The sequence below is a fragment of the Lissotriton helveticus genome, chromosome 1_1 (assembly GCF_964261635.1).
Source record: "Lissotriton helveticus chromosome 1_1, aLisHel1.1, whole genome shotgun sequence".
Classification (NCBI taxonomy): Eukaryota; Metazoa; Chordata; class Amphibia; order Caudata; family Salamandridae; genus Lissotriton; species Lissotriton helveticus.
Window position 1 is genome coordinate 872973879 of NC_136057.1, and position 23227 is coordinate 872997105.

Consider the following 23227-nt stretch of genomic DNA (forward strand, 5'->3'; position numbering starts at 1 on the left):
TAAAAACAGAGTGCTCCTCACAAAACTCTTTAAACTTTATCCCACCTTTTGTGACAGTGGGTGCGACATCGGCTGGAGACATCCAGAGACCACACCTTGCATGCAATGGCCCTCCACACGGCCTTAAGCTGGTGGACTTTGAGCTGCAGGCATGGGAGACAAGAGTGGGAAAAATCAGTGGCACAGTGTTATGTAATAATATCTCTCTGTACAGGAGCATGATACTAACTCATCGCAAATTCACAGGCATGTCCAACAGAGACAATACAGCATCTCACATAGTACATGACCATGGGAGAATCACATTTAAATTATTTATTTATTTATTTATTTATTTAAAACACTTGTAGAGCGCAACTGTCACCTGGCAGGTATCCTGGCGCTGAGAGCGTACTCCTAAGGTGGAAGAGAAGGGAGGCTGTTAGGGGTTGGACGCGACATGGTTAGGGAAGAGCCAAGTTTTGATTCGCTTCCTGAATGGCAGGAGTTGTGGAATTTGGCAAATGTCGACCGGCAAACTGTTCCAAAGCTTGGCGGCGGCCACTCTGAAGGATCTTCCCCCGGTTCTTACCTTGTTAAATCTGGGTACCGTCTCAAGGCAGGCTGTGGTGGATCGAAGCGATCTGGTGGGGGTATACCAGGAGAACATTTTTTGTAAAGATCTGGGGCCTGTTCCGTGTAGTGCCTTAAAGACCAGGCAGAGTGCTTTAAAGGCTATTTGTTGCTTCAAAGGGAGCCAGTGTAGCTCGGCTAAGGCTGCTGTGGCCGAGGATCTCCTAGTCCAACCAAGGGCCAGTGTGGCTGCAGCCAACTGGACTCTTCGGAGTCTGTCCAGTAGGATGGCTGGGGACTCGAGCAAAAGAGCATTACAATAGTCAAGGCGACTAAGAATAGTGCACCTGACTATCAGTGCTCGAGCCTGAGCAGGGAGTAGTGGCATGATTTTGCGTAATGAACGCAAGAGGGCTGAGCAGGTGGAAACTGTTTTGGCTACCTGCGTTTCCATGCTGAGGTTGTTGTTTAGCATAACACCCAGATTGCGGACACTGGTAACCGGCTGTGGTTTTTCTAGGTTTTCCGGGGGCCAGAATTCCGCAGGAAGTAGGCGAGGAATCCTGCTCCCAGGACAGCACAAGATCTCGGTTTTAGAGGAGTTGAATTGCAGGGAATTCAAGTGCAGCCAGCCGGCTCTGTCTCTTAAGCAGTTATGGAATGCTTCCATGGGGATAGAATCTTCCCCCTCCCATGAGATTATGAGCTGGGTGTCGTCCGCGTAGTTTACAGTTTTCAGTTTGTGGGATTTAATTAGGGTAACCAGTGGTTTTAAATAAACGTTAAAAAGGATCGGGCTAATGGACGAGCCCTGGGGTACACCGTGAGGTACTGGGGAGAAAGCGGATTGAAACGGGGAGAGGGACACAGCCTGTTTTCTGTCTCTCAGGTATGAATGGAACCTGAGTAGGGCGGTGCCGTCAACCCCTGCCTCTCTGAGCCTCTTCAGCAGAGTCACATGGTTAACCGTATCGAATGCGGCAGACAGGTCCAATAGGATCAAGGCCACTGCGTGGCCCCTGTCTGCACGCATGCGAAGTTCTTCCATGGCTGTAAGCACAGCTGTTTCGGTGCCATGAGCTGGTCGAAATCCGAATTGGAAGTCGTCCAGAATGTGGCTCTGCTCAAGATGTGTCGATAGACAAGAGCTGACCCAGCGTTCCACCACTTTCGCTGGAAAGGGTAGAAGCGATATAGGTCGAAAATTGGATAGACACTCGGGGTTCAAGGAGGGTTTTTTCAGCAGCGGGGTAATGAGTGCTTGCTTCCAGGGGGTGGGGACAAACCCACAGCACAGTGATTGGTTGCAGATTTTACGGAGGATATGAAATAGTTCGGTTCCGCACGCTTTCCAGGTTTTTGGGGGCAGTGGGTCGAGGGGAGACCCAGAAGTGATTCCGTGTGCCAGTCTCTCGAAATCTGCTTCGGGGATAGGGGGGAGAGCCTGTAGACCTTCCCTGGGTAGGTGTCCTGGGCTCGGCGGGTCGAGGTTGGTAGTGTCGACTCCAGGGAGGTTTGAGTTATTTTGCAGTGGGGGAGATGCCAGATTATGAACGATGGTCTCAATTTTGTCCGTGAAGAACTGTGCGAGATCATCGCAGAGGGCCTGTGAGGGGGGATGGTTTTCTTAGCACAGTCGGGGTGGATAAGGGTGTCAAGGATCTGGAAGATGCTTTTGGAGCTATTTGCTGCAGGTATGAGGGTGGGCAGAGTACCTGCCCATCTCATACACATGTAGGATGCCAGCACAGATAGCAATGTGTAGGCTGCCCATATCTACTGTCCGTTTCTAAGTTGAGCAAGACATACAGCACATGTCAATATGTGTTGGGGGTTGACTCACTGTGTCCAACACTGCTCAGCCAATAATGTCTTATCCCTGTGAATGGCTCACTGTGTCATGGATGTCTCATTGAGGGGCATGATCTTACAAACCCAAACCCTCCTCACAAGGGTTGTTGTATGCAATCTAAAGGGCTGAGATGGCTCATTGATGGGGACAAATACTCACATGTAACTCTAGGTACATTCAGTGATGTGTCCTTTCCAGATTGGGCGGTGACTGTGCAGGCCAGGTGAGTTCACACTGAGGTCCAACATGGGGCATCAGAAATGACACATGAAGGGACAAATTTAGAGTGAATACAGTGCCTACACATGCCAGTCAGTGCACATGCTGGTGGGGATGGAGGGTGCTGCGCAAAATAGTACAGCAATCTGCTGTGTCATAGATGAATGCCCACCAATAGTTTTACCCTTGGGTTAGGAAGTCCTGAGCATAGTGCTGTACTGGAGCTGATGTACAAGTAGGAGTCAGTCTGTGTGCACCTCGTCCACTAGGTCCTCCAGCTCCTTGCTGGTGAAGGGACTGGCACGGATCTTCTCCGTCCTCGGCATCACTGTGGACAGGAGACAGTAGCAGCAGCAGTTGGCAGTGAGGGGTCTCGGGCAGAAGTCACTGGAGACAGGAGCAGCAGCTGCAGTTGGTGGTGACGGGATCAGGCAGCAGTCCCTGGAGACAGGAGCAGCAGCTGCAGTTGGTGGTGAGGGGGTATCAGGCAGCAGTAACTGGAGACAGGATCAGCAGCTGCAGTTGGTGGTGTGGGGTCTCATGCAGCAGTCCCTGGAGACAGGAGCACCACCTGCAGTTGGTGGTAAGCGGTCTCAGGCAGCAGGCACTGTGAGCTGTGGAAATGTGGGGTTCTTTCCCACACATGAATACCCCTGGGGTTGTTTCAGTGGTTCTAAGCTGCTGCAATTGGGGATCCAGGTCAGCCTTTTTCAAATGTATCCAATGAGCAGCTCTGCTGTGGTGGAACACGCCTACCGTGATGGTCAAAATTGCATTAGTCTATAGCGATTGTGGTTCCCATTGGCTGTAAGGGCATGCTCCACTGCTGGTGCCAGGTGGTAGCTACAGCGATTTGTGTGGCATACATTAACATGACTGACAACGATTTGGGTGGCGGAGCATGCCAACCACCGTTTGGGCATGTGTATATGACTATCACTACCATACTTGCGTTTTGGGGATTGGTGGTGACACACCGCTGGTGCCAGGCGGTAGCTACCGTGATTTGTGTGCCATACATTAACATGAGTGACCGCGATTTGGGTGGCGGAGCATGCTAACCGCCGTTTGGGCATGTGTATATGGCTATCACTCCCGCACTTGCGTTTGGGGATTGGTGGTGACACACTGCATGTGGCAGGCGGTAGCTACCACGATTTGTGTGCCATACATTAACATGAGTGAGCACGATTTGGGTGGTGGAGCACTGTGACAGCACCTATGGACACATCATGATGTGTCAATGGCCAATGGGCAGTTATCAACAGTGCACATTGGCCACATGATTAATGTCACATCATTGTGCACACATTGCCTATTTAACATTTACCCCACGGCTGACTACACATGTCATGTTTGTGTATTTGATTTGGGACATTGACATGTACTCCCTCACATGTCACTTGTGATATTGATGGGCATGTGCACATACTAGTGTTGTGATGGACTCTCCAATGGGTACACATGTCAATGTGTGAAAGTGCTTGACAAATCTGAGTAATGTATGTCTCAATGAACATTTTGCAGATTTGAAGGTCTACCTTTCTTGGCTAATGCACACACTTGTTGTTTATGCACTGCCTGTTGTCATTGTGTTGTTGATTTGTGCCATGTTAAACTTATGCATGAATGTGTGGCATGTACAGCAGCTAGATATGAGACAGTGATGTAGCAGTTTCACACATTTGTTGAATGAGATACTCCCAGGCCTGCTTATGCTAGATGTGGCCATATCCCTTTGTGCATTCTGATACTCAGATGTTGTTTCGGAGGTACTTGCTGTGTGAAAGAGGACAAGTGTATGAGTTGTGTAGCTGAAGGTGTCCCGACATATAAGCTGACCTGTGACTCAAATGTGATAACAGTCATTGTTGGCGTTGTGTTAGTCAAAATGTAAGATGCTGTATACATCTCATGGTGTATTGCATTGACAGGTGTCCACTTTTATCTCAACTAGGAGGAGACCAAATCTGCATCGTCCCTTCACAGTGCTGGCAGACATGGAGAATGAGGAGGTTATCCGTAAATTCCGTCTGGATAGAGCCACTCTACAAAACCTATGTGCTATTTTGGAGCCCCACCTGAAGCCTCGCATGACATATCGAACTGCTTTCACCCCCACGTCTAAGTTGATGGCGGGCCTGCATTTTTTGCCACTGGATCACTCCAGCACACGGTGTCCAGCGCAGGTGGCATGTTAAAGTCTATGTTCAACATGGTGCTGCTTGATGTCCTGTCCGCTATGATGGACTACAAGGACAGATATACCCATTTCCCCAGGGGGGGAATTGGCGGCTGTGAGGGGAGATTTTTATGCCCTTGGTCATATCCCCAATGTTTTTGGTGCCATTGATTGCACACATGTTGGCAGCCATGGTCGGTAGTGGTTGTACCTGCAGGGCGGTGACGTGTGGAGGGGGAGGGGCAGGGTGGGGGGTAGTAATCTAGGGATTACGGAGCTTTACAGGTAAGTAAATATATAAATAAATAAAAATAATTTTGTTGCATGCACTGCATCGCATTTGGGGATGCAGTGCATGCAACGAAATGCATGGTATGCGCACGGTAAATGTACCGTAAAAAAAATAGCCTTTATTACTAATTTTTTATAATCCCCGGGGACCCCATCCCCTGGGGCTGAAAAACAACGTTTGGGACCGTGGTGGAAACCCCAATGCCCCCACAGTCCCAGCCGGCTCCCCGTGTCCTTCAGGAGCCGGCATTGCATTTTGTCAGAGAGAGCAGCTTACATGCTGCTCTCTCTGACGAAAAGCAATCTGCTTTCCTACTTGAAAGAGAGAACAGGTTTCCTGCTCTCTCTTTCAAACAGGAAAGCAGTTTGCTATGGTAGGGTGGACCGCCCTACCATAGCAAACAGCAGTGTCCCGGGGGTAGGCACCCCAGGACACTACAGGAGCCAGTCCTGGGGGGTGGCTGTCCCCAGGGCCATCAAAGGCTCCAGGAGGGGGGCCGCGCGGCCCCCCTCCCAACATTCAAAAGCCCCGGGGGTGATGGTCCCCAGGGCTGGGGATTCGTCACGGACCCCCCTATTTTCTATATTAGAGCCCCGGGGAGGTGGCGGTCCCTGGGGCATGTAGGGGGGCTTACGCCCCCCCACACAGGTGTTTTATATATATATTTTTTTAAAAGAAGCCCAGGGGGTTGGCGGTCCCTGGGGCTGCGGGGGAGCTCATGGCCCCTGGGGTGGCGGTCCCCGGGAATTATAAAAATTTGTGATAGAGGCTATTTTTTTTTAACAGTAGATTTAGCATACGCGTACCATGCACGTACATACGACGTATGGTGCGAAATGTGTAAGTCGTCCAGTAAGCGTACCTAAGCATGAACAAATAAAAGATTTTGACCTTGGGCATCATTTTAAAACCCCCTAAACAGCCCTAGGGGTTCAGGAAGTCCTATAGCAAATAGCAAACTTTTCCTGTCAATCTACACACTCAATCTACACACATATACAAATAAATAACACATCACATTTATTCCCACCATAAATCAAAACGAAACACACTTTTCTATTGCTTGAACTTTTGTACCCTTTCCAACTAACAAACCTTTCAACCCTTCTCCCATTCCACATTCTGCCAGTTACCATAAAAACAATTCAGGGAACACCTAACTGAGCACACAGGTGAAAAGTTCAACATACATTGTTGCAAATCAAAACAGCAAGTGTGCTTGACCTGTCAATATACCAGCTTATATTAAGTAATGTTCTTTTCTATCACTTTTTCTTAACCAATAAATAACAGGCTTTTAAAAAACTGAAAATTGCACCCTAGTTTTCTATCTAAAAAGTTTTCAAACAACCAATCACTTCTTTGCTTTTTTCAAAATTCCACTTATCCACCATTTTAGAAAAAAAATTCTTCGAACTGCCCTTTCAGTTTTAGAGACCATCTGAGTGCATCCGGACCTCTCTTCAAGATGCTCAGAGTGTGGATTGTGGGACACAGCTATATTTTCTGGAGTCAAAGGTACGCAGAACAGAAATGAATTCACAAAGACCAAGGTTTACCAAATGTAGACATTAAATGGATTGGACAGAGAGGGTTAAAGTGGCACCAACTGATTAAGTATGGGCGAAATTTGCGAATTTGCGGTCCGCGAATTCGTGCGAAATTGCAAAAAAAGTCAGCGAGTTTGCGAATTTTCCCACGAACCAGCGGATTTTTGTGCCAATTGCACAAATATGTGACCACGTGTGCCTGTAACTTTGCCAGCGCGCCAAAAGGCGCTGAGGTCCCTTGAGTGAGCTGGCCATTATAGTGGGGACGGGTGGGAAGACGTTTCATACCGCTAGTGTGTGGTGGATGGGGCCAAACGGGCGGGGTTTCTATGCGAGTTCACATGCATCTTGTTTATAAAGGGTCAGAGACCGAGCAGAGCAGCAGATGAGGAGAAAGCAGCCTCCTGGTCACAGGAGCTACACGGGGATGGCGCTCGGGAATCTCATGGATGCAAAAATATGTTTGGCACAGGACCCCAGAATCCTTCAGATGTTCAAGATAGCTCTGCTGCGCGTGTTGGTACAAAGCCATTCTGATCCTGCTCAGTGGGTTCAGGCGCATGCAGCTGCTGCTGCAGGACAATGTCCCATCTCATACTAAACCGCCCCGTACAGGCATATGCTGGCGCTGGGCAGTAGGGTGCAGTGGCATGCGGGTGCTCCATGCCTGGTACATGTGCATACCGGTGCCAGGGGGGACAGGAGCATTCAGGCACCAGACTTCATTGTGCAAGAGCATAATGGTGCTGAGAGGTACGGGTATATATGTACTGGGGGCAGGGGGAGACTTAGCACAATGGGTGCTCACACCCAGAGGGCTGCCAGGCAATTGAGCACAAATGATTTTTACACTGAGAGGGCTCCGGGGCAGTTCAGCAGCAAGTGGCCTCACACCCACTGGGACCCGGGGCAGTTCAGTAGCGCATGGGCTCACAACCCCTGGGCAGCTCAGCAGCGCAGGGGCTCACACCCACAGGGCTCCTAGGCAGTTTAGCAGCGCCACCCTCTGGTTCATCACTGCCACCCTCTGGTTCATCACTGCCATCCTCTGGTTCACCACTGCCACCCTCTGGTTCATCACTGCCACCCTCTGGTTCACCACTGCCACCCTCTGGTTCACCACTGTCACCCTTTGGTTCATCACTGTCACCCTCTGGTTCATCACTGTCACCCTCTGGTTCATCACAGCACCCTCTGGTTCACCACTGCCACCCTCTGGTTCATCATTGTCACCCTCTGGTTCATCGCTTCCACCCTTTGGTTCATCACAGCACCCTCTGGTTCACCACTGCCACCCTCTGGTTCATCACTGCCACCCTCGGGTTTATCACTGTCACCCTCTGGTTCATCACTGCCACCCTCTGGTTCACTACTGTCACCCTCTGGTACATCACTGCCACCCTCTGGTTCACCACTGCCACCCTCTGGTTCATCACTGTCACCCTCTGGTTCATCACTGCCACCCTCTGGTTCATCACTGCCACCCTCTGGTTCATCACAGCACCCTCTGGTTCACCCCTGCCACCCTCTGGTTCATCACTGCCACCCTCTGGTTAATCACTGCCACCCTCTTGTTCACCACTGCCACCCTCTGATTGATCACTGCCATCCTCTGGGTCATCACAGCACCCTCTGGTTCACCACTGCCACCCTCTAGTTCATCACTGCCACCCTCTGGTTCATCACAGCTCCCTCTGGTTCACCACTGCCACCCTCTGGTTCATCACTGCCACCCTCTGGTTCATCCCAGCACCCTCTGGTTCACCACTGGCACACTCTGATTCAAGCCTGCCACCATCTGGTTCATCACAGCACCCTCTGGTTCACCACTGTCACCCTCTGGTTCATCACTGTCACCCTCTGATTCATCACTGCCACCCTCTGGTTCATCACAGCACCCTCTGGTTCACCACTGCCACCCTCTAGTTCATCACTGCCACCCTCTGGTTCATCACAGCTCCCTATGGTTCACCACTGCCACCCTCTGGTTCATCACTGCCACCCTCTGGTTCATCACAGCACCCTCTGGTTCACCACTGGCACACTCTGATTCACGCCTGCCACCATCTGGTTCATCACAGCACCCTCTGGTTCACCACTGTCACCCTCTGGTTCATCACTGTCACCCTCTGATTCATCACTGCCACCCTCTGGTTCATCACTTCCACCCTCTGGTTCACCACTGCCACCCTCTGGTTCACCCCTGCCACCCTCTGGTTCATCACTGCCACCCTCTGGTTCATCATTGCCACCCTCTGGCTCATCACTGCCACCCTCTGGTTCACCACTGCCACCCTCTGATTGATCACTGCCATCCTCTGGTTCATCACAGCACCCTCTGGTTCACCACTGCCACCCTCTGGTTCATCACTGCCATCCTCTGGTTCATCACAGCACCCTCTGGTTCACCACTGCCACCCTCTGGTTCATCACTTCCACCCTCTGGTTCAACACTGGCACGCTCTGGTTCACGCCTGCCACCATCTGGTTCATCACAGCATCCTCTGGTTCACCACTGTCACCCTCTGGTTCACCACTGTCACCCTCTGATTCATCACTGCCACCCTCTGGTTCATCACTGCCACCCTCTGGTTCACCACTGCCACCCTCTGGTTCACCCCTGCCACCCTCTGGTTCATCACTGCCACCCTCTGGTTCATCATTGCCACCCTCTGGTTCATCACTACCACCCTCTGGTTCACCACTGCCACCCTCTGGTTCACCACCGCCACCCTCTGGTTTACTCCTGCCACCATCTGGTTCATCACTGCCACCCTCTGGTTCATCACTGCCACCCTCTGGTTCACCACTGCCACCCTCTGGTTCATCACTGCCACCCTCTGGTTCATCACTGCCACCCTCTGGTTCATCACTGCCACCCTCTGGTTCATCACTGTCACCCTCTGGTTCACCACTGCCACCCTCTGGTTCAAAAGTGCCACCCTCTGGTTCACCACTGCCACCCTCTGGTTCATCACTGTCACCCTCTGGTTCATCACTGTCACCCTCTGGTTCATCACAGCACCCTCTGGTTCACCACTGCCACCCTCTGGTTCACCACTGACACCCTCTGGTTCACCACTGCCACCCTCTGGTTCATCACTGTCACCTTCTGGTTCATCACTGACACCCTCTGGTTCATCACTGTCACCTTCTGGTTCATCACAGCCACCCTCTGGTTCATCACTGCCACCCTCTGGTTCATCACAGCACCCTCTGGTTCACCACTGCCACCCTCTGGTTCATCACAGCACCCTCTGGTTCACAACTGCACATTCGGGTTCATTACAGCACCCTCTGGTTCATCACTGTAGATTATGGGGAGAAAGCACACCTGCCCAGACTCAACCGGGGGCTGGTTGATGTGTTACTGAATTTGAGCTTCAAGTCCGGCACCTGCTTCCTTATATATAAGTGCTTCCTGTTGTGGTTTAATTTTTTTGACATCCTGGAGCATTGTGCCATACTTGTAACTACTCTCTGACCCTGCTTCGAGGGTCAGAGCAGGGTCAGAGAATAATTGCAAGTAGGCAACAACTCTGGAGGCGCCGCTCAGGAAGCACTTACAAGGTTACAGTTGGTGCCCAAGTTGAAGTTAATTTCTTTGTAACCATTTTGTAAATGGTTACAAAGAAATTAGCTTAAACTTGGCGGATTTTTCTGCAATTTCGCGAGATTCGCGGACCGCAAAATTGCAGAAAACCTGCAAATTCCGTGAACGAAAGGGATTTTACGCCCATGCTCACAATTGATGCCATTGGTGAAATCCTTTTTGCATCTCCAACACCCTGACCTCATAATTGTGCACTGTGGTGGCAATGACGTAGGCACTTTGACTGGGGTAGGTCTGGAAATGTTTATGAAGGACACCTTTACTGAACTGATGTCACTTTCCCCCCAAACTACCTTTGTCTATTCTAATCAATGCCAAAGGCAGAATCGGATCTGGTCCAATCAATTTTGTCCACAAATTGAGAAACCTAGGAAACATGTGAATAAATCTGTTTCTGCTTTTCTCCGGGACTATAGAATGGGGTCCATTTACAACAACAATCTGTGTTTCAATATGCAAGGCATCTATAGGGGAGATGGTGTACATTTTACAGATGAAGGGAACAGAGTCTTCATCATGAACTTTAGACTCTGCATCGGTACTTACTTGTGTAGGTACTAAAATCTCCCTATTAACACAAGGTCTCTTTTTACAGCCACCCAACATGTAAACACATACACTTCATGAACATCTAAAAAATATTTTTATTTTTCTTGCTTAGGTACACTTACGGGACGACTTACAAACTTTGCACCGTACGTCGTACGCACGTGCATGGAACGCCTACGCTAAATCTACCGTAAAAAAAAAATTGCCTCTATCACTAATCTTTATAATCCCCGGGAACCACATCCCCCGGGGCCCAGATACAACACTGGGGACCGAGGGGGGAGCCCTAATGCCCCCACGGTCCCAGCCGGCTCCCCGCGTCCTTCGGGAGGCGGCATTGCTTTTCGTCAGAGAGAGCAGCTTACATGCTGCTCTCTCTGACGAAAAGCAATCTGTTTTCCGACTTGAAAGAGATAGCAGGTTTCCTGCAGGAGCCAGCCCTGGGGGGTGGCGGTCCCCAGGGCCATCAAAGGCTAAAGGAAGGGGGCCACGTGGCCCCCCCAACATTCAAAAGCCCCGGGGGTGGTGGTCCCCGGGCCCCCCTATTTTTAATATTAGATCCCCGGGTAGGTGGCGGTACCCGGGGTGTGTGGGGGGGCTTGAGCCTCCCACACAGGTTTTTTTTTAAATAAAAAGAAGACCCAGGGGGTGGTGGTCCCTGGGGCACGGGAGCCCCTCAGGGCCCACCATTGTCAAAAGAAATTGCCCCCGAATTTGGCCCCCCTGGGGCAAATTAAGAATAAAGTGGACTTCGTTTTTTTTTCTTTTTCACCGCGTACGTGTAGCATACGCGAATCCCGCGATTTAAAAAAAAATTAACAGACAGTTGACAGCCAATCAGCATGCAGCTCGTGCTCGTAAACGTACGTTTTACGGAACACTTACCGTACGCGTACGGAAATTCGTCTATAGATATATCTATGATCTTACTTTTGATTTTCTCAGGAACTACTGAACGGATTTACACCATTTAACAAAAAGCTTAATCTGCAAACCGAATTCTATCTTTTTGCCAAATTTGGTGTAATTCCGTTCAGCAGTTCGGGCTGTAGCCTCACTTAAAGGTCCTATGGAAAATTGCTTGGGGAAAACATGTTTTGGGACCCCCCTTTTTTCTCAGCCCCCGCTTGACAAATCACCCCCAAACTGTCAGGGAAGGAGCGGAGCAGAGCAGGCCATTTTCTTGGAGAATTTTGCGAAGATTCGGTGACCTGCGCCAAAGTTATTCCAAATAGAATGTTGCGGATTTCCGCAACATGATATGTAAAGCGCTCTGATACCCACGGGTCTTGTTCGGGCTATACAAAACTCTTTAAATAAATAAATAAATAATATATAAAAAAAAATATACATATATACATTTATATATATATATATATATATATATATATATATATATATATATATATATATATATATACATATATATATATATATATATATATATTTTTTTTTTTTTTGGAGGGGAGACCATATTGATGTGATTTACCAAGTTAAATATTAAGAAATGAATCTTAGATATAGGTTTTAAAAATATATATATATAGATGTTTCTTCTTAATGATAAACATACACCTATCTAAGAATATTGGTCCATTTTCTTAACCAAATGTTTTTAAGTCACATTTGCACTGGCACTTTTCTTAGCTTTATGTCAATGAATTGTATTCGACTGAACATGTTTAAAGATGGCCGCGATGAATCTGAGAAACTGTAGTCCATCATTTTTGTTTACTATTGTGGTGTGAGATGTCATGGTTTGAAGTGTCAAATTGTTGCACAGCAAACCTGACATTGGCAAAGCCACAAGGCAAAACGCGTCTGTCAGTGGGAGGGGGTCTGCATAATAAAGCCTTTTGTACAATTTGATGTTGTTATTGGGAGATTTTAATCACAAACTAAACCCAAAATTGTCTGATCAGTGGTATATTGAAATTCTAGAGGCTTGTGTAGTGGAAAAAGCAGAATTACTGGAAACTAAAATAACGACTGATGCGGCCAACCTGGGCAACTTCTTAGCGACAAAAAGTTTATTTTGTCTAAATGGGAGGATAACTCAGGATTGTCCCGCAAAGAAAACTTTTAAATATGGGACTCAAAATTGCCCGATAGATTATATTTTTATGTTGCCTTGGAATTTTGAGTTGATAAAAGATTTTAGGATTGACCCCGCGGAATGTAGTGATCATAAAATGTTAAAACTAGAGCTTGTAATCGCCCAACATTTAGCATGTGATATAGTTATCCCTCAAGAGATGGATTATCCAAAGCGGATAACCACTCGGTTAACTGAAAAATATATCGAGAGGTTAACTAGTCTGCAACAAAAAGTGCAACTAGGTCACTTGTGCGGGCAAAATTTACCTTGGTATGTTGAGAAAATAACCCAAGTAGTGAAAAGCATAAGCATAGAATTAAGGAACGATGTGAGCGCCAATAAAAATAATGGAAGGTCACAAGCAAAGCGAGGAACTTGGTTTAATCAGGAATACCTACTAAAGAAAAGAGAAGTTAGGTGAGAAGAACGTAGCCTACGGAAAAAATTTGTGCAAACCAGGGCAGAAAACCTAATAAAAATAAAGAGGGAATATATCACCCTAATCCGTAATGCTAAAAGGACCTATAAAGAAACGTGTTGGTGCAAATTATTGGAAGCAATCGAAGCCAAGAATACTCGGCAGTTCTGGAAGCTAATCCAGTCAGCAACGGGACCTGCGGTTGCTCCAATGATTTGCGTAGTGGAAGAGGGGGCGTGGGCAGAGTATATACAGCAATTATACGCCCCGAGGAGTGGGACTGGAAATGAGGCATCTGGGACTGGCGAGGCCTAGTAGAGAATCTAAAACAAGAATGTTTAGCAACAAATGTCCTTAGAACAATAAAGACACTGAACCTAACTAGAGCTCCAGGCCCAGATAATCTACCAGCCCTGATACTAAATTTAAACCAGACTTGGTGGGCGGAATTCTACGCGAAAATGTTTGCCTTAATTTTAGACCAAGGGACTATGCCCCCAAACTGGAAGGGAGCCATAATAAGACCTCTACACAAGAAAGGCGATGTACATGCCCTGAAGAATTATAGGCTAATCAAACTATTGGATATAGGAGAAAAAGATTTCTCTAAAATAATCCTTAGTAAGCTAAAAGCTTGGGTGGAACATAGATCTATAATTCCGGTTGAACAAGGGGGCTTCAAAGAAGGCCACTCCACGATAGATCATTGTTTTGCACTGTGGGCTCTGGCCAGGAAATCGATGGAACCAAACGGCAAACTATTTTGCTGTTTCGTCGATTTCCGAGCGGCGTTTCACACAGTAGACCGAAATAGCCTTTGGGAAGTACTGGAAATCTATGGAATGTCACAGGGTATATTGAACATCTTAAAAGAATTACATAGTGGCAATTGGGCTCACTTCATTAGAGATATAAAGGGCTCACTAACCCATAATATTCCAGTAAAGAACGGTTTGCGACAAGGGTGCGTTTTGGCACCCTTGCTTTTCTCAATTTTCTTGGCAGACCTTCCAGCGACCTTGGAAGTTGAAAAAGCGCGAGCTCGCGAATGAATAATAACAAAGTGTCATGTCTCTTATACGCCGATGACCTTGTGATCTTGGATCAAACTGAAATGGGCCTCCAAAGGAAACTAAACATGTTCAACAAGTACTGTGATAAAAAGCTCTTAACAGTGAATATGGAAAAAACAAAGATCCTATGTTTTGGAAAGAGGGTAAATAATTTTAATTGGTTTTTAGGACAGGATAAATTAGACGTAGTATGTGAATATAAATACTTAGGCCTCTGGTTTAATAGCGCATTAAAGTGGATCACCCACATGGAGGCACAAACGGCAAAGGTTTACTCTTCGGTCTGTGGTCTGAAAAAATGTAATAAATATTATGGCGATATGTCACACAGACCGCTTTTGAAGGCTTTTGAAGTTATGATCCCCCCACAAGTGCTTTATGGAGCAGAGGTTCTTTTCCTGAGTGGTAAAATTTGGTGTAGAGAGGAAATTCGAGTAAGCAGCTTACGCTGGGCGCGAGACGTGAAGAAAACCCTCCAGATGGTAGCCGCGCACTTGAAATTGAGCCTCTCCCCACCACTGATGAATATAGCCTGCACTAAAAAAATGCTCGGAGACCAAGGGCTTGAATACTCTAGATCAAAAGACTTGGACTATCTGAGGCTAAAAAAATCGGTGAATTGAGTAAAGGATGAATGGGAAAAGGAGGTCTGTTTCCCATACCTGGATTTACTGCCTAGTAGATGGCTAAGACATGAAATCTTGAAGGTTCGGGTGGGCCTAAATCCATGGAAGATTGAAAGAAAAATAAGAGTGGCCCTGATCCATCCGGACGGTACTTGTTAATGTGGTCTAGGAGTAAGAAATGAGATTTTACATATACTGCTTGATTGTACTTGTATTTTAGCAATCCGGAAAACTTTTTTACGTCCAGTTTTTTTTAAATATGAGGTGACCTCTCGTGCTGATGCTATCGACCTCCTTACAGAAATGTCATTTCCGGATATTATAATTGCGTTGGGGAAATTTCTGAAAGCAACAAGAGAATATGTAATGGAGGCAATAAAGGAGAATGGGAGAGTTTAAAATTGTAGAGTATCCCAATTTTAGGTTATGGTTTTATAAGTGTTGTAAATGTGTAAAATTAATTGCGGTTTTAAATATTTTATGCTTATAGTTTTATAAGTGTTGTAAATGTGTAAAATGAATTATGGTTTTAAATATTTTATCACTACGTGCGATCCATTGTTCTATGTATGGTTTATAGACTATTGTTTAAATAAACTTTGTTATCAATCAATCACTTTGTACACCGGACACCTTGTGAGTGCTTTCCTTCAAAGAAGCAGAATTGGCACGTCTTAGTTTCCTGCATATATAAATATATATAACACCAGGTGCCCCAGATCATAGAGACGATACTCCACGAGGAATGATTTTCACAAATTTTTATTGCTGGGAACCACAAACATCAAAACACACAAGATGATGGGTGGAATGTTACACAATGGCAAAACATACACCCCCAGTCACACATCTTGGTTTAATCCATCATTATTTTGCTCACCAAGCCACCTAAGTTCAGACATGGCCATATGCAAATCAGTCTTGACCGTGTGCCTCATGGGAACAGTCCAGCCCGAACTGCCAAGCCATGTCTTCCCTGGACCGGAATCAAGCATCCTAAGACCGGTTTCTGGCTATCAGCCGTCTTCAGCCAGGATAGCTTGACTCCAGTGGCATAGTGGGCAAGGGACCCACGTCTGGGCATACCCTTTCCACATATGGTGAACAGCAAAACACACAAGATGATGGGCGGAATGTTGCACAATGGCAAAACATTCACCCCCAGTCACAGATCTGGGTTTAATCCATCATTATTTTGCTCACCAAGCCACCCCAGTTCAGACAGGACCATATGCAAATCAGTCTTGACCCTGTGCCTCATGGGAACAGCCCAGACTGAACTGCCAAGCCATGTCTGGAATCAAGCATCCTAGGACCGGTTTCTGGCTATCCGCTGTCTTCAGCCAGGATAGCTTGACTTTAGTGGCGTAGTGAGCAAGGGACCCACATCTGGCATACCCTTCCCACAAAGGGTGAACAGCAAAACACACAAGATGATGGACGGAATGTTGCACAATGGCAAAACATTCACCCCCAGTCACAGATCTGGGTTTAATCCACCATTATTTTGCTCACCAAGCCACCCCAGTTCAGACATGGCCATATGCAAATCAGTCTTGACCCTGTGCCTCATGGGAACAGTCTAGACCAAACTGCCAAGCAATGTCTTCCCTGGATCGGAATCAAGCATCCTAGGACCGGTTTGTGGCTATCAGCCGCCTTCAGCCAGGATAGCTTTACTCCAGTGGTGTAGTGAACAAGGGACCCTCGTCTGGGCATACCCTTCCCACGTAGGGTGAACAGCAAAACACACAAGATGATGGATGGAATGTTGAACAATGGCAAAACATTCACCCCAAGTCACAGATCTGGGTTTAATCCATCGTTATTTTGCTCACCAAGCCACCCCAGTTCAGACATGGCCATATGCAAATCAGTCTTGACCCTGTGCCGCATGGGAACAGTCCAGACCGAACTGCCAAGCCATCTCTTCCCTGGACCGGAATTAAGCACCCTAGGACCGGTTTCTGGCTATCAGCCGTCTTCAGCCAGGATAGCGTGACTCCAATGGCGGAACCAGAAACATAGCCCCAACTGGTTCCTGTCCATAAGATGTTTTGGTGCGAATGCACCTTAGTCATAGGGTGGGGGATAGGCAAAGTACGGTATGTACTCCAATTGTATTTACCCTTCATAACATGCCCTCACCAGTTAGTTGCATGCTGGAAATAGAAGTCCAGTTCTACCCCTCCAATAGGATCAGTCATTTATGCCAAAATCTTCTTTCTCCCCAATTTCATAAAATGTTCACATTCCTCCAGTGGGCTTTAGGGCTGTTCTCCTGGTGCAATTAGGTTCGTTCCTCATGCTGGCAGACTGTGAGAAATTAAAAAACACCACAGAGACAAGGGGGTCTAAGGGCTATTTAGAGACCTGCCCAGGTTTAAATTCCCTAACATTCAATATTTATAACACAGAAAACCGGGGGTCTAAAAAAGAAGCCGACTTAATAGGCTCAAAATGCTGAGACTCTCTACAGAATGAGTCAGGACACCAGTTCCTCTAGAGCCTATAGATCGGAAAACAACAGTGTACAAAGGAAAAGACACAAGAGATTGTAGGTGAGACTCATAAACCAGTCAAAGGATTCCCATCAAATAGTTGTAATGATCAATTATCTCCTTTGGTCATCCAGAAAATGGGATGGTATGTCTCTTGATCATTGAGACTCATTCCATACCCAATGTTATAGATACACAAATAGGTCAAGCCCACAATCACTTTCTGACCATAAGAACTGAGATCGTATGGGAACAAGTGCAGTGCAACAAAATATAAGTGGTGAGTAAAATAGGGTGAGGAGACAAATAAAGGAATTTTTATTGGGTATTGACTCTTCCCCTAATTAAAACCAAGAACAGTGCAAAACAGCAGTTTCAACAAATAACTGCAGACGGGCCAACATCTTTCAGCCGACTGGGAAAGAGATCCCCGGCTTTCTTCAGGACCTCTGTTCTAAATATTCTTGCTACTGCTTAAAGTGATAACAAAGGTTCAAATAAAGAATACCAGTGAAAAAATCAATTTCAATAAAGGATATAGATAAATAAATCCATGTTTATATTCCTCCGCATCAAATGGTGTGTCTCACATCTATAAAACAAACATAATGCATTCTGAGTCAAAGTTTAACTGTGTTTCACAATCAAATATGAACTTATTTGAATTTGATAAATTCTTTTAACTCACCCAGTTTGACCAGAGACTTGACCTCACCTCTCCTGGACCAAGCTCAGGAAGTAGGAGGCCTGCTATGTGAAAGCAAGGTGTAGAGTACACAAGATGAGGAGCGAGACATTGTTGCACCTTCTTTTCATCCATGCTGTTGTGACCCCTATGCATTTCCTTCTCTCACAGATAACTACTGATCCTGTCTACCGACAGTTCGGCCTTCTGAGTCATAATTAATCATAATCATTGTTGTCCTACCCATCATAGCATAAAGGAATGCACATATTAATAGTCTAGTAGGACCCTTGTTTTTATATATCTAAATAATAAATAAGAGTGGCTGTCACTGATGTTAATGGGTCATACAAAGGCAAGAACACTATGGTCTGAGTTCACCAAATCATAACCCAATCTTCACCCACCTGTCCGTCGTTGCCTCTGGCAGTACCTAAGTCAAGGGGGAGGCAACGTCCGGCACAGGATGGGCGTTATTTAAAGAATCATTCTTAGGGCAGGACCACGAATGTTATTTTATTCCATGCCCTCACTGCGACAAAGTCAACACTACAAGCTCTTGGTACGGGAATAGAGGAGGTTAGATCAACGGTTTCTACTCACCAAATCAACAATCCTACTGTCTGCAAAGATCGATACATCTAATCGGCACATTACCGATTGAAACGCTGCTCGCGAGTAAGATCGCGTTGTAAATCTCGCGAGGGCGTCAGGGACCACTAGATGACGTGTGTGGAAGCTAAATTGTAGTCTCTAAAGTCTGTGTGCCCGCTGCCGCATATTCACACAAGGATTCCAAAAGGGTGGCTATACGTAAAAGTATGTGACTTATTTGTTATATGTAACTATGTCCAATCGTATAGTTTATACGTAATGTCAGCCTCAATAGCATACTTGAACTCTCAAAAAACTATGGACTGACGTCATATCTAGGTCTTCTGTAGTTTTCCATAGTTTTACGTATTTATTCACTCAATATAGCTTTATCAAGGCAAATTATGTCCTCTCGCAATGTGGTTCTATTGTGATCCGCGGTCCCGCCATTTCACCAACATGATGAGATGCAACAGAGCCTATATATATAGAGATATATAGATTTGTTGAATGTAACTATGTCCAAATCAACAATCCTACTGTCTACAAAGATCGATACATCTAATCGGCACATAACCGATTGAAACGCTGCTCGCGAGTAAGATCGCGTTGTCAATCTCGCGAGGGCGTCAGGGACCACTAGATGACGTGTGTGGAAGCTAAATTGTAGTCTCTAAAGTCCGTGTGCCCGCTGCTGCATATTCACACAAGGATTCCCAAAAGGGTGGCTATACATAAAAGGATGTGACTTATTTGTTATATGTAACTATGTCCAATCGTATAGTTTATACGTAATGTCAGCCTCAATAGCATACTTGAACTCTCAAAAACTACAGAGTGACGTCATATCTATGTCTTCTGTAGTTTTCCATAGTTTTACGTATTTTTTCACTCAATATAGCTTTATCAAGGCAAATTATGTCCTCTCGCAATGTGGTTCTATTGTGATCCGTGGTCCCGCCAATTCACCAACATGATGAGATGCAACAGATCCTTTATATATAGAGATCTATTGATTTGTTGAATGTAACTATGTCCAATCGTAGAGTTTATACATAATTTCAACCTTGATAACATACTTGAACTATCAAAAAGTACAGAATGACGTCATGTCTATGTCTTCTGTAGTTCTCTATAGTTCACACAGTTTTTTGTAGTTTTTCACTCAATATAAATTTATCAAGGCAGATTATGTCCTCCCGCAATGTAGTTCCATTGTGATTCCACTGTTGTTTTCCGATCTATAGGCTGTAGAGGAACTGGCGTCCTGACTCATTCTGTAGAGAGTCTCAGCATTTTGAGCCTATTAAGTCGGCTTCTTTTTTAGACCCCCGTTTTTCTGTGTTATAAAGACTGTGAGAAATCACAGCCTTGCAGTCCTGTGTTTTATCAGGTGGTGCATCTCCCATGGCTTGGAGCCTGCCGCGTACATCCATTACACCAAGTGCCCCAGATCATAGAGCCGCTACTCCGCAAGGAATGATTTTCACAAATCTTTATTGCCTGGAACCTCAAACACAGACCCAACTGGTTCCTGTCCCTAACACTTTTTGATGCGCATGCACCTTAATAATAGGATGGAAGATTGGTAAAGTCCTGTAAGTACTCCAATTGTATTTACCCTTCGTAACATGGCCTCACCAGTGAGTGGCATGCTGGGAATTGAAGTCCAATTCTTCCCTTCCTATAGGGTCCGTCATTTAGCCCAAAATCTACTTTCTCCCCAATTTGATAAAATGTTCACAGCCCTCCAGTGGGCTTCAGGGCTGTTCTCCTGGTGCCATTAGGTTAATTCATTGTGCTGGAAGAATGTGACTCGCAGTCCTGTGTTTAAGTATAGATATATATATATATATATATATATATATATATTTATATATATATATATATATATATATATATATATATATTACCTACTGGCGGTCGCCAGTAGGTATATATAGTTAGGATTTTTTCTCTATGGGATTTTTGAAAATTCTATGTCTAATAACTTTGGCGTTTGTGGACGGAATTGGCTGAAATTTTCAGGAAAATGGCACATTTTGTTTCTGAGCAGCCCTTGAAAATTTGGGGGGGGTTCGTCAAGGAGGGGCCGAGAAAAAAGGGGGTCCCAAAACGTGTTTTTAACATTGAGTTTTCCATAGGGCGGTTGGCCTCACTTTAAGCCCGAACGGCTGAATGGATTTGCACGAAACTTTGCAAAATTGTAGGGACTGGTAGCCCGATGTGCCTTTTGTAGGTCTCAATATATGTGCTACAGTGGATTTTGAGAAATTAACGTTTAAAAAAAGATATATATCTGTAACAGCGGACCGGGCAGCGCTCCAGGACGCGTACTTTTCGCGCAACGGAGCTTTGTGAAGCGAAGCTGATTGGTTCTCCGGCGTCTGTCAACATTCCAAACAGTCCGTAGCGGCCACCATCTTGTCTCTCGGTAGGATCGAGAGACAAGAGGAGGCGAAAGCGAAGGGGCAAATGACCATAAGGGGGAATAGTAGATCCTCGCTGACCCCCTAGGTTTGATGTGGAGGTTTTAAAAGGGCCCCCCGGGGCAAAAAAAAAAATAATAATAATAATCGAACGGCTGAATGGATTTGCACGAAACTTGGTAAAATATTAGGGACTGGTTGCCCGATGTGCCTTTGCTAGGTCTCAATATATGTGCTCCAGTGGATTTTGAGAAATTAACGTTCAAAAAAAGATATATATCTGTAACAGCGCTCCGCTTCGCGTAACGGAGGTTTGCGAAGCTGATTGGTCATTCTGTCACTGGGCTATAGTTGGGCTACATCTGGCTGATATTTGGGCTACATTTGTTTTTTTTCGTCTCTGGCGGCCATCTTTGGGCTACATTGGGCTACATTGGGCTTCATTGGGCTTCATTGGGCTACATTGGGCTACATTTGGGCTCCAACATATATATAGGCCAATGTAGCCCAATATATATTTTTCAAAGTTAATTTTCGTAAAAACCACTGGAGCATATATCTTGAGACATAGCAAAGGCACATCGGGCTACCAGTCCCTACAATTTTGCCAAGTTTCGTGGAAATCCATTCAGCCGTTCGAGCTAAAAGTGAGTCCAACCGCCCTATGGAAATGAAGGAAATGAATGGGTAATTTGTAATTAGCAAATAGCTCATCGCAAACTAGGAATGGTAAAGAATCGCTATTTATTCCTTAAAGTTCGCTATGTAGGAAATGCAAAAAACTTTGATGATACATATGGCGGTTCATCTCTAACAAGATAAGAAGCATAGGGATAGATTTATGATGACTGGCGCATCACCAGGGATGTGTTAGTCATTCTGTGCCGCTGTTCCGTCACCTATGGTGTGCTGCATTTACAATGCGGCGCATCATGGGGCAAAAACAGCACAGATGCGTGATGTATCTGTGTCGTAAAGGTGGCGCATTGCTGGAGTTGTATCGCAAGTGTGATGAAGCTCCAGCAAGGGTCGGGGGTGCCCCTGTCGCAGGGTTTCTGTTCTCACACAGAACTGTGGACAGAGGATTGGAACCTCGGCGAATTAGGGTGTCCCAAAACTCACCTTAGTAATCAAAACCCCCTTAGCAAGCTAGGTACAGTGTCACATTGGATATAACAAACTCTCAATGTTTAGACAATCCAGAATATGAACTTATAGTACCTCAGGATACGTGGAACTCATGAACAGTCGGTCGTTATATATTTCTTAGAAACCAGAACATGGAGTTAAGAAGAACACATGTGTATTTGAAATGTTTATTTACTAATGCCGTCTTCTCAGGCGTAGTATCTTAGATAATACAAGTACACATATTATCAGTAGCAAAATTACCAGCATAGTTACTAGTACATAAAAAGCGAATGGTGACAGTATGTTAACATGCTGTAAATGAATAAGAGTTAGCAACACTTATAAGCAGCCGCGGGCCGTGGAGGGAGTTACGGTGGGGCAGGGAGGCGGGGAGGGGGAGGGGCAGGGTGGAGAGGGCTCCACCCTGCTTCTCCCCCTCCCCGCCTCCCTGCCTCACCGTAACTCCCTCCACGGCCCGCGGCTGCTTATATCTCACCCTCCCTAATACACATATTATATTATTTGCTAAGAAGGTCTCTTTGTGTTGGTTTAGGGCGTGCCCATACTTTAGTGTCTTAGATTTGAAGGAATCACATCAGCATACACCAGCTCTCTCTTCATGTGAACCGCATCAAGTGTTGTGTATGTGTGTTCGGCAAAGCAATATAAAACCCGCCTCATGCCCAGAATTGGCAGAAGTTGCACTTATGTTATGAGTATGAAGTCGTGGAGATCAGACCTCATAACAATTCTGTATCGTGTTGTTCTTGAAACTTTAGCACTCGCTGTACAGATATAGTTTAACAAGCAAAGCAGATAGTAGAGCAATAACATATTATTCTCATGTAAACCACGATGAACTA